The 14476-nt window shown below is 46.7% G+C and overlaps 1 protein-coding gene across 1 annotated transcript in view; it reads right to left on the bottom strand.

Annotated features, from left to right (window-relative positions):
- Positions 1-13990, bottom strand: part of si:ch73-375g18.1 (kinesin-like protein KIF1C) — a 61343-nt gene extending 47353 nt beyond the window's left edge. The window contains exon 1 of the mRNA XM_029117472.2: positions 13300-13990. The gene's annotated coding sequence lies outside the window, so the exon portion shown is untranslated. The remainder of the gene's footprint in view (positions 1-13299) is intronic.
- Between the last annotated feature and the right edge of the window lie 486 nt (positions 13991-14476).

Below are 14476 nucleotides of genomic sequence, written 5' to 3'. Positions count from 1 at the left end.
AAATATATAATTATAATCAATCATTATAATCAGTAATCATCCATATCCTCATAATCAATAGGCATTTAATCAGCCATCAATTATTAATTAATCATTAGTCATTTACAACAGTACCAATGGTAAACTAAAAGCTTTGTACCTGAAATCCACCAGTGTATGAGCCAAAATAAACCCAAAGAAATGAAAGTAATCCCTCCATTTTGATTGACCCCATTATATTTAAAAATCACAGTGTAATCACAGTGTACCAGACACACACACACCCACCAGACACACACACACACACACACACACCAGACACACACACACACACACACACACACACCAGACACACACACACACACACCAGACACACACACACACCCACCAGACACAGACACACACACACACACACACACCAGACACACACACACACCAGACACACCAGACACACACACGACACACACACACACACACACCAGACACACACACACACCAGACACACACACACACCAGACACACACACACACCAGACACACACACACACACACACACACCAGACACACACACACACACACACCAGACACACACACACACACACCAGACACACACACACACACCAGACACACACACACCCACCAGACACACACACCCACCAGACACACACACCCACCAGACATACACACCCACCAGACACACACCAGACACACACACACACACACACACCCACACCAGACACACACACACACCCACCAGACACACACACACACCCACCAGACACACACCAGACAAACACACACACACACACCAGACACACACACACCCACCAGACACACACCAGACACACACACACACACACACACCAGACACACACACACACACACACACCAGACACACACCAGACACACACCAGACACACACACCAGACACACACACCAGACACACACACACACACACCAGACACACACCAGACACACACACACACACCAGACACACACACACACACCAGACACACACACACACACCAGACACACACCAGACACACACACGACACACACACGACACACCAGACACACACACGACACACCAGACACACCAGACACACCCACACACACACACCAGACACACACACGACACACACACGACACACACACGACACACACACCAGACACACACCAGACACACACCAGACACACACCAGACACACACCAGACACACACACACACACCAGACACACACACACCAGACACACACACACCAGACACACACACACCAGACACACCAGACACACACACACACACCAGACACACACACACACACACCAGACACACACACACACACCAGACACACACACACACACCAGACACACACACGACACACCAGACACACCAGACACACCCACACACACACACCAGACACACACACGACACACACACGACACACACACACACACACACCAGACACACACACACACACACACCAGACACACACCAGACACACACACACCAGACACACACACGACACACACACGACACACACACGACACACACACGACACACCAGACACACACCAGACACACACCAGACACACACCAGACACACACCAGACACACACCAGACACACACACACCAGACACACACACACCAGACACACCAGACACACACACCAGACACACACACACACACACCAGACACACACACACCAGACACACACACACACACACCAGACACACACACACCCACCAGACACACACCCACACCCACCAGACACACACACACACACACACACCAGACACACACACACACACACACACCAGACACACACACACACACACACCAGACACACACCAGACACACACACACCAGACACACACACGACACACACACGACACACACACGACACACCAGACACACCAGACACACACCAGACACACACCAGACACACACACACCAGACACACACACACCAGACACACACACACCAGACACACACACCAGACACACACACACACCAGACACACACACCAGACACACACACCAGACACACACACCAGACACACACACCCACCAGACACACACCAGACACACACCAGACACACACACACCAGACACACACACACACCAGACACAAACACACACCAGACACACACACACACACACCAGACACACACACCCACACACACCAGACACACACACACACACACACACACACACACCAGACACACACACCAGACACACACCAGACACACACACCAGACACACACACCAGACACACACACACCAGACACACACACACACACACCAGACACACACACAAACACACCAGACACACACACACACACACACACCAGACACACACACACACACACACACACACACACACCAGACACACACACCAGACACACACACACACACACCAGACACACACACACCCACCAGACACACACCCACACCCACCAGACACACACACACACCCACCAGACACACACACACACACACCCACCAGACACACACACACACACACCCACCAGACACACACACACACACACCCACCAGACACACACACACACACACACACACACACCAGACACACACACACACACCAGACACACACACACACACCAGACACACACACGACACACACACGACACACACACGACACACACACACACGACACACACACGACACACACACACACACGACACACACACCAGACACACACCAGACACACACACACCAGACACACACACACCAGACACACACACACCAGACACACACACACCAGACACACACACCAGACACACACACCAGACACCCAGACACACACACCAGACACACACACCAGACACACACACACACACACACCAGACACACACACACACACACACACACACCAGACACACACACCAGACACACACACCAGACACACACACCAGACACACACACCCACCAGACACCCACCAGACACACACCAGACACACACACACCAGACACACACACACCAGACACACACACACACACACACACACACACCAGACACACACACACACACACACCAGACACACACACACACCAGACACACACACACACCAGACACACACACACACCAGACACACACACACACACCAGACACACACACCAGACACACACACCAGACACACACACCAGACACACCCACCAGACACACACACACCCACCAGACACACACACACCCACCAGACACACACCCACCCACCAGACACACACCCACCCACCAGACACACACCCACCCACCAGACACACACCCACACCCACCAGACACACACACACACCCACCAGACACACACACACACCCACCAGACACACCAGACACACACACACACACACACACACACCAGACACACACACCAGACACACACCCACCAGACACACACACACACACCAGACACACACACCAGACACACACCCACCAGACACACACCCACACCCACCAGACACACACCCACACCCACCAGACACACACCCACACCCACCAGACACACACCCACACCCACCAGACACACACCCACACCCACCAGACACACACACACACCCACCAGACACACACACACCCACCAGACACACACACACCCACCAGACACACACACACCCACCAGACACACACACACACACACCAGACACACACAGGTAGAGCTGGTTTGTAATTTAGACCTCAGCACCCTGTAATAAAGACACAGACACACAACATTCCAGATGACACACAAAAACTGTGAAACACCTCAAACAGACAGACAGATACCAGTGACTGACAGACCTGATCGAAAGAAAGACTTGACAAACAGACATGATAAACAGACAAAAAGAGAAAAAGACAGACTGCAGTGACTGAAAGACTTGACAGACAGACAGACCGCAGTGACTGAAAGACTTGACAGACAGACAGAGCACAGTGACTGAAAGACTTGACAGACAGACAGAGCACAGTGACTGAAAGACTTGACAGACAGACAGAGCGCAGTGACTGAAAGACTTGACAGACAGACAGAGCGCAGTGACTGAAAGACTTGACAGACAGACAAAGCGCAGTGACTGAAAGACTTGACAGACAGACAGAGTGCAGTGACTGAAAGACTTGACAGACAGAGCGCAGTGACTGAATGCCCTTACAGACAGACAGAGCGCAGTGACTGAAAGACTTGACAGACAGACAGAGCACAGTGACTGAAAGACTTGACAGACAGACAGAGCACAGTGACTGAAAGACTTGACAGACAGACAGAGCGCAGTGACTGAAAGACTTGACAGACAGACAGAGCGCAGTGACTGAAAGACTTGACAGACAGACAAAGCGCAGTGACTGAAAGACTTGACAGACAGAGCGCAGTGACTGAAAGACCTGACAGACAGACAGAGCGCAGTGACTGAAAGACTTGACTGAGCGCAGTGACTGAAAGACTTGACAGACCGACAGACCGCAGTGACTGAAAGACTTGACAGACCGCAGTGACTGAAAGACTTGACAGACCGCAGTGACTGAAAGACTTGACAGACCGCAGTGACTGAAAGACTTGACAGACCGCAGTGACTGAAAGACTTGACAGACAGACAGACCGCAGTGACTGAAAGACTTGACAGACAGACAGACCGCAGTGACTGAAAGACTTGACAGACAGACAAACAGCAGTGACTGAAAGACTTGACAGACAGACAGACCGCAGTGACTGAAAGACTTGACAGACAGACAGACCGCAGTGACTGAAAGACTTGACAGACAGACAAACAGCAGTGACTGAAAGACTTGACAGACAGACAAACAGCAGTGACTGAAAGACTCGACAGACAAACAGCAATGACTGAAAGACTTGTTCGTCAGGAACACACATCAAACATGACATTAACAAGTAACCGTGGTAGCTATGGCAGAATCATAAAGGCCTAGCATGTAGTCTCAAGTCTGCCTCTACTGTACTAGCAAGTTAACAGTGTGTACACACACACACCTCAAAACTGGTCCCATCAGTCACTTGACTTTCTGTTTCACAAGATGTGTGTGTCTGTTTGTGTGTTTGTCTGTTTAGAGTTCTAAAACAGCAGAGTGGAATGTGTTCAAGGAGGCAGAGCACCCCTGACATCACAGGAAAGGTATTTTTAACCACACACACATGAGAGAAAGAGGATTAGGACACAGTGTAGGGAAGTCCAATGTGGATAAGCATACGTGTGGTGCGTACGGTGTGTATGTGTGGTGTGGTGCGTACGTGTGGTGCGTACGGTGTGTATGTGTGGTGTGGTGCGTACGTGTGGTGCGTACGGTGTGTATGTGTGGTGTGGTGCGTACGTGTGGTGCGTACGGTGTGTATGTGTGGTGCGTACGTGTGGTGCGTACGGTGTGTATGTGTGGTGTGGTGCGTACGTGTGGTGCGTACGGTGTGTATGTGTGGTGCGTACGTGTGGTGCGTACGGTGTGTATGTGTGGTGTGGTGCGTACGTGTGGTGCGTACGGTGTGTATGTGTGGTGCGTACGTGTGGTGCGTACGGTGTGTATGTGTGGTGCGTACGTGTGGTGCGTACATGTGGTGCGTACAGTGCGTGTGGTGCGTGCGTGTGTTGGTGTGTCTTAACATCTGTCTGTGTCTCAATATGGGGTCTTAGTGCTGGAAATCCCAACTTAATGATGTGATTTCCAATGCATTCAGCACTCTGTGGATATGGATAGTGCACGGACTCCAGCCTCAGTCCACTCCTTGTGAAGCTCCCCAAAGTTCTTGAATCGGCATTACTTGACAATACTCTCAAGGCTGCGGTCATCCCTGTTGCTTGTGCACCTTTCCCTACCACACTTTTCCCTTCCAGTCAACTTTCCATGAATATGCTTTGATACAGCACTCTCCGAACAGCCAGCCTAATCAACAATGACCTTCTGTGGCTTCTGGACAACTGTCAAGTCAGCAGTCTTCCCCATGATTGTGGTTGTGTGTACTGAAGGCTTAGGGAGTTGATTAGCTGATTAGAGCTCTTTTCTGTTCAACATTTCTGTATTACATTTTTTATTCTAATATTTTGAGATACTTGATTTTTATTTCCATGAGCTGAAAGCCATAATCACCAAGACTGAAACAAAAAAGGCTTGAAATGTTTCACTTTGTGTAATGAATCTAGAACATATATTTAAAAAATCCACGATATTGAAATGTTTTCAGATGCACCTGTATATTTGACTATTGTCACAAAGAAAATATCTAGTTTTTCCATTTGGTTTTTCTGTATCTATTTAGTCAATTATCGTCTCATCAATGTGGTTGGATTGATTTCCTGCCTGTTGGGCCCTGTCCGGGGCCTCCCCCGGGTAGGGCCACAGTGTCGCCGGACCCCCCCGTCTCAGTCCCAAGGTCTTAAGCTGCCATACTATTGTGCTGGGGGATTGGGTCAGTTCTCCTTCCCCACTAAGTTTTCCTTCTCCACTATAAATCGCTGAATTTTCCCAGTCTCCTCTGGTTTTAAACTTTAGGAGTACATGAGGTCCTGGTCCACACCTGCAAAGTACCTGGTTTGGGGGGTCCGTTGCTGTCCCTTTCCTTGTCCATCTGGTCATACTTCTGAACTAGTCTAAATTTAAATAGACTCTGGTCTATTAAGGTCAGGAGACTGTGATGGCCACTCCAGAACCTTCACCTTTGTCTGCTGTAACCACTGGAAGGTCAGCTTGGCCTTGTGCTTAGGGTCATTGTCGTGCTGGAAAGTCCAAGAGCGTCCCATGCACAGCTTTTGTGCAGAAGAATGCAAAATGTCGGCCAGTATTTTCTGATAACATGTTGCATTCATCTTGCCATCAGCTTTCACAAGATTCCCTGTGCCTTTAGAGCTCACACACCCCCAAAACATCATTGAGCCACCACCATGCTTCACAGTGGGGATGGTATTCTGTTCACTATAGACCTTGTTGACCCCTCTCCAAACATAGCACTTATGGTTGTGACCATAAAGCTCTATATTGCTCTCGTCACTCCATATGGCATACACATCCTCTCTCTCTGAATTTTCTCTGCTTATTTTACTGAAGAGTAAGATTCAACAAATGTATTAGGCTAAATAATTATTCACAAAACGAAATACCAATGATCACAAATGATCAAACAAACTTATTACACGGTGTTCCTCTTCCCAAGTATCGGCAGCTCTCACCCGGCAAAACTGGCGAACGTTTCGGTTGACGAGACGATAATCGACTAAATAAAAATGTAAAAAGTTTCACCTATAGTTGCATGGTTCCTGTTTGCTTTGTTCAACAGAAAATAGTTGGTCACCGTTCCCATTTGTTTATGCGCCTTGATCCATTTTAATAAAATGTTTTCCACTAGCGACAGTAACCCTGATCCATATTACCACAATGTTTCCCACTAGCGACAGTAACCATGATCCATATTACTACAATGTTTCCCACTAGCGACAGTAACCATGATCCATTTTGCCACAATTTTTCCCACTAGCGATAGTAACCATGATCCATATTACTACAATGTTTCCCACTAGAGACAGTAACCATGATCCATATTACCACAATGTTTCCCACTAGAGACAGTAACCATGATCCATATTACTACAATGTTTCCCACCAGCAACAGTAACCATGAACCATATTACTACAATGTTTCCCACTAGCGACAGTAACCATGATCCATATTACTACAATGTTTCCCACTAGCAACAGTAACCATGATCCATATTACTACAATGTTTCCCACTAGCGACAGTAACCATGATCCATATTACTACAATGTTTCCCACTAGCGACAGTAACCATGATCCATATTACTACAATGTTTCCCACTAGCGACAGTAACCATGATCCATATTACTACAATGTTTCCCACTAGCGACAGTAACCATGATCCATATTACTACAATGTTTCCCACTAGCGACAGTAACCATGATCCATATTACTACAATGTTTCCCACTAGCGACAGTAACCATGATCCATATTACTACAATGTTTTTGTGAAGGGCAGTAATAAGCTGTAGTAATGAGGATCTGGTGTGGTAACAATGGAGATTCATGGGTGTTCTGTGAATGCGGAGCTAGCAGCCGGAGGCTGGGATGATCACAGGAAGCCCTGTGACAGTGAAGGCTACTATAAATCATCCTTTCCTTTATTTAACTAATTTATCAAGCAACCGTGCTTTAGGTCTATGTGTGGCTATTAATGTGGATATCACATCACTCCTTCAGCAGTTACATTGGATCCCTGTAAAGTACCACGCTTACGATTCTGCTCCTCACCTTCAAGACCATTCACAACCTCACTCCTCTGTACATCACTGTACCTCCTTCATATCAACATACCCACCTGTACTCTCAGGTCTCCTTCTAGTCACCTCACTGTACCTCCTTCATATCAACATACCCACCTGTACTCTCAGGTCTCCTTCTAGTCACCTCACTGTACCTCCTTCATATCAACATACCCACAGTACTCTCAGGTCTTCTTCTAGTCACCTCACTGCACCTCCTTCATATCAACATACCCACCCGTACTCTCAGGACTTCTTCTATTCACCTCACTGTACCTCCTGCCTGTTTGACCACTATGGGGTTTAGAGCCTTCAGCTGCTCTGCCCCTCCCCTCTGGAATTCTCTTCCAGCAGACATCCGTAACATTAACTCACTTTCCATTTTCAAAACCTGTCTGAAAACTCATCTTTTCACACTGGCATATCCAACATGATCACTTTTCATCTGCTTTTAGCATTGTTCTGTTTGTTTTTATCTTTATTGTAATGTGTCTTGTATGATGACCTTGAGTGCTTAGAAAGGCGCCTAAATTATTCTTATTATTCTTATTATCCTCTGATCGTCCCAAACTGGTCGATAATGTCAGTTATTTTACCTACATCACCAAAATGAGATCAAAATAAAGAAATATTCAAAAATAAATCCATTACAATTTAGTTAAGTGTGGTGTAATTTTCGTTTTGTACATTTGTAGGGCCTAATAAACAAATACTGTAGCCTGTGTTCTTAGAAGTTACCGTTCTATGTACAGCTCTGAAAAACATTAAGAGACCCCTGCACCTTTTTCTTTCCCTTCCAAAAAAAGTTGAAAAGGAAAGTTTTGAGTGAGCAACAGAAACATTCAATTTGCAGTGGTCTCTTAATTTTAACCCTTCTGTTCCTAACTCAAAACCTTTCTTTTGGACTTTTTTGGAAAGGAAAGAAAACGGTGCAGTGGTCTCTTAATTCTTTCCGGAGCTGTATTCTTTTTTTAGTCGTTCTTTTTCATATGATAAGACCTTTAATACAAACACATTCTTGTATTTTTTCTAATTTACCTCTAGTTTAAAGCAAACAAATTCTGTAATTCATATTTTTTTTGATTATTCTATATATTTTGATGATGACCCAGTAGATTAACTGATGCTCTGGCTGGTGATGCTGTGGAGGAGAATGTCCATGCTCTATGTTAATGACGAGAAACAGTGTTTGGCTCTGGCTGTTAATGTTCGTCTGAAAGGCTTGGCGGTTCTCTAGTGTTAACCCAGGTGTAATTAACATCAACCACATGATAACATTACACATGGAGATACAAGGGTTAAATTGCTTGGGCAAATAAAGCTTTTTCCCAACATATCAGTTATGACTCGTAGCAGTCTCTGTCCAATGTCCTCCGGGTTGTTCTGTAAATCAAGCTGCTGCCTGATGATTCAAGCTGCCACTGACCACACCCACCTTATTGTCCTTGTCCTGCCACTGACCACACCCACCTTATTGTCCCTGTCTTGCCACTGACCACACCCACCTTATTGTCCTTGTCCTGCCACTGACCACACCCACCTTATTGTCCCTGTCTTGCCACTGACCACACCCACCTTATTGTCCGTCTTGCCACTGACCACACCCACCTTATTGTCCTTGTCCTGCCACTAACCACACCCACCTTATTGTCCTTGTCCTGCCACTGACCACACGCACCTTATTGTCCTTGTCCTGCCACTGACCACACCCACCTTATTGTCCTTGTCCTGCCACTGACCACACCCACCTTATTGTCCTTGTCCTGCCACTGACCACACCCACCTTATTGTCCCTGTCCTGCCACTGACCACACCCACCTTATTGTCCCTGTCCTGCCACTAACCACACCCACCTTATTGTCCCTGTCCTGCCACTGACCACACCCACCTTATTGTCCCTGTCCTGCCACTTACCACACCCACCTTATTGTCCCTGTCCTGCCACTGACCACACCCACCTTATTGTCCCTGTCCTGCCACTGACCACACCCACCAGATTGTCCCTGTCTTGCCACTGACCACACCCACCAGATTGTCCCTATTCTGTCCACCTGGTTATGCAGCTAACTTCTGAATTCTTTTTGAGGACTCTGGTCAAAGCCGACATGCATATATTGACATGCTTTTCTCTGATCATGCAAAAACATTGATGTGGCTCAAAAGGTCATGCGCTCTTATAATGTTCACCCGGCACAGCCAGAGGACTGGCCCCCCCTCAGAGTCTGGATCCTCTATAGGTTTCTTCCAAATATTGGAACCTACTAGGGAGTTTTTCCTAGCCATTGTGCATCAACATACCCATGTTGCTTGCTCTTTGGGGTTTCAGGCTGGGTATCTCTAAAGGCACTTTGTGACACCTGCTGAAGTAAAAAGGGCTTTAAATTTGATTGATTGATTAACCTTTGTTCCAACACTTTATCCCCCTATAGAAACATTGTTGCCCAGTATACCATGTGAGTGTAGGGCAGTGTGTATTTTGGCCAGAGTTAAGCATCTTACATCACTGCCAAAGTAGGCCTGGGAGATGTGGGTATCCACACAGTGAGGCGTGAACCACAACTAACGCCTGGTCCAGCAACTTCAGGTTTGACCCTAACCCTGGCTGAATAAAACCCTGGCGCATGTTTCTACATTACATACAGTTTTAAAATGTTATATCACACATCTGGGGACCGTTAATTCCAGCAAGACTTTTAAAGACCAGGGTATAATGGGTGTATTCCAAACGGAGACCTTCAGATTGTCTACGCCTCGTTCCTGGGACAGTGTACATGTTCATAGTTTCAGCTAATCATCATAGTGTGTGTGTCTGTGTGTGTGTGGTCATTCTGCTGTTATTGAGTAATTGAGGATAGAATGGAGGGCCATGTGATCAAGGCTCTGTACTGTACTGTCCTTAACAGTGTGTTTCTGCTGGGGTTTGTTCTGGCGTCATTTATGTATCGTTTCCACTGGTGCCAAACACTGGTATTTTACTTTAAATTCCAGAAATGTTTCTGTTTCCACTGACACGGGTCAGCGCCAGTCGGCCACTAGGCCATGGTCGAGTAGCCCGACTCTCACTTGGTGACAAGCCCCGAAATTTAGGACTTAGGGCGGGGTTTGTGGATTGACATGTTACGTGCTACAAAAACACAGCATGTTGTGCTGTTTGAATAGAGATGTGTATCATTTGCTGAGTCTTTAGGCTTCTTGTAATGGTTTTCATCCAATCTAACAGACAGATCCCTGATAAAATAAAGAAAATAAAGCAACGGTACAGGGAAGCAAAGACTCCGAACGGAAAGAGTTGGAACGACCGAAGGTGATTGTCTCAATAGAAAAACAGTGCGCTGAGACCGAGACGTGGAACACAGAATTACCTCAGAATTCTGCCAAATCCTTCCATTAGAGGTAGATAGTTTTAACAAAATACTTATTAAATTAAATAATGAATACACTGGCTTACAGTTGCAGTGTCATGAGTGTAGGTAGAGAAGGTGCCGGTCGCAGGAGTTTGAGGAAGAAATGAGTTTTATTATTCAAGTTCAAACGCGGTATTGTAAACAAACTGAGCATGGCGTTATTGTTTATTTTATTTTACTACCAGAAGAACATTGCCTTTTATTTTTGGTAACTGGAAAACCAAATCGCATTGATAGTTTACTACTCCCTCCCCAGGATGTTGGTACTATAAAAAGTACCAACATCTATTTAGCTTATCTTGGCCCACCACACTCAAATGTGAATGAAAAAGATCAATGACATTTAATGGCAGTGGACATTCAGTCCTGATCCCTTTTGTGAATGAGAAACGGCCAAACACAGTTAACAGCTCTGAGAGTTCTAGCTACAAAAGCACCACATACAAGATCACAGCAGTTATTCAGGGCAGAGGGTTTCACTGACAGAGAGGAGCGGAATCAGACAGTTGATGGAATGTAATGATGGGGTAGCAGGCTGTTAGCTGTCTGCCTTTCCTGTCTGTCTGTCCAGCTGTCAGCCTCCACCTACAGTACACACATTGGCTATTTCACACACACTCATTCTAACACTGAGCTAAAAATAGCATCGCTGTCCCTCCACCCAGTTGGTAAAGAGTCCCCAGTTTCAGTACAGGAACAACAAACCACGACTTCTAACAGCCTGATTTACTTACGGTTGTCCTGTAACAACCAAAACAATACTGTGTCTGTGTCAAATGGGGTCAGATAACTAACAAAACTAATTGTGTTGACGCCTAATAAAGGATTTCCACTTCTGCCACTTTATTTAAGTGGAACAAGTAATGACAGCGGAGCTAAAATCCAAGGCACCTAGTTGAAACAACCCCCCAGGTCTGTCACCAACCCTACACAGACAAACCATGGAAAACGGTCACAGCAGAGGATATGAATTGGGTCTAATCATCCTACACACGACAATACATTTGTAATTATTAGTACAGGAACAAAAACTACTAGTACACACCACAGCCTACCTGATAAAAGACATCCGGTGCCCTGTGTTCTCTCTTGTTCTTTCTCTCAAACAAATACATATTTCGGTTTGTATGTAATTATATGTTAGCTTTTGCATTTCTTGTGTTATTGTGTGCAGTCCATTCATGCGTGATGTGGTTCAAAATGGGTTCTGTCATCTGACAACAGGTTGGACAGGTGGAGGCTTTAAGCTAATAAGTATTCACTATCCAAGTACAGAGCTACTACATCTGGGGAAAACTCTATGGGCTATTAGCTTCTATGGTAGGCTACCGGTTGTGACAACTGTTGTCATTAACCAGCGGACCTTCATTACGTACCCAGGTCAACATCAGTGCAGACCGCCCAGGGCCACGAGCCACCCGGCATAAAGTATGTCCGAGAAATGACACTGGATGACGGTTTTCTCCAAATCTAATTTGTTTTTCTAAAACCACGTAAACAAATCGACAACCTCTATAAATAAACACATGAGCTGCAATGTTTTTGATCTAAGCAGAAACTACAAGCTAACTTTAGAGTTACTGAGCACACACACACTATGAGCTGACCTGGCCTACTGAGCCGGTCCCGTTGCCAAGTTATGACTCACCGGAGAAAGAACGGTGTGTCTTGTGGCTCACCGACGTCCGGTTAGATAGTCCTCATTACCCCTAGTTTACCGCAACATATAGAGAAAAGGACCATAGACAAAAACTTCAGGAAATAAAAAAAACGTCTCCTTCTCCCCTATAGGAGCTGGAACAGTCTTTTCTCTCTGTTGCAGGCCGGGCGGACCGGACCACTAGTCACACAGTGTGGGGGAGCAAAGACACACGAAGCGGAAAAAGTTGGGTGGGGGCGCTATGTCCTTTAGGCGAACTGAAACTCCTATCGGCCAGTAGGTAAAAGTTCCAACCCGATTAAAAATGGTGTTAATTAATACCAACAGGTTAACGGTCGATGAGATAGACGTTATTCCCGGGAGGCCAGAACCTGGGGGAGAAACGGCAACTTCAGCGTCCGTCCGTGTGGTCTGATCTGGCGAATCACGGCGGACGAAAAGGCAGGCGGAGTGAATTCTGGTCCCGTTCTGTCTGTTCTCCGGACCGGAGTTAATTTGACCTCTGGTTCCCGTGCGACATTTCTAAGGGCAATTCCGCTCTTCATTAATTAACAGACCGGTTGGAACGGAAATATTAAAACAAAATAAAAAAAGAAAAGTTGTTGGCCTCGGCCCGCGCCGTGTGTCTACTGCCCTCGCCTCGCCTCGACCCCCCCTCCTCTCCTCGCGCTACTCCGCGGAGCCAGCCGGTCACCATCTCCCGCGTGACGTCAGGGGTGGGACCGGCGAGTGAACTGGCTTAAAGGGGCCGTGTTAGCGTCGGAGTCAGGGCTAGAGCAAAACATTTGGACATCCAAGTATCCCTTCACAGCCAGTAGCATCACAGACAGTATCCCTTTACAGCCAGTAGTATCACAGACAGTATTTCCCCACAGCCAGTAGTATCACAGACAGTATTTCTCCACAGGCAGTAGTATCACAGACAGTATCTCTTCACAGCCAGTAGCATCACAGTCAGTGTTTATCCACAGCCAGTAATATCACAGACAGCATCTCTACACAGCCAGTAATATCACAGCCAGTATTTATCCACAGTCAGTAATATCACAGCCAGTATTTATCCACAGCCAGTAATATCACAGACAGCATCTCTACACAGTCAGTAATATCACAGACAGTATTTATCCACAGACAGCATCTCTACACAGAGGAGGGCTGTCGGACA

The sequence above is a fragment of the Esox lucius genome, chromosome 24 (genome assembly GCF_011004845.1).
Source record: "Esox lucius isolate fEsoLuc1 chromosome 24, fEsoLuc1.pri, whole genome shotgun sequence".
In the NCBI taxonomy this organism is placed as follows: domain Eukaryota; kingdom Metazoa; phylum Chordata; class Actinopteri; order Esociformes; family Esocidae; genus Esox; species Esox lucius.
This window is presented reverse-complemented; position numbering and strand designations above follow the sequence as displayed.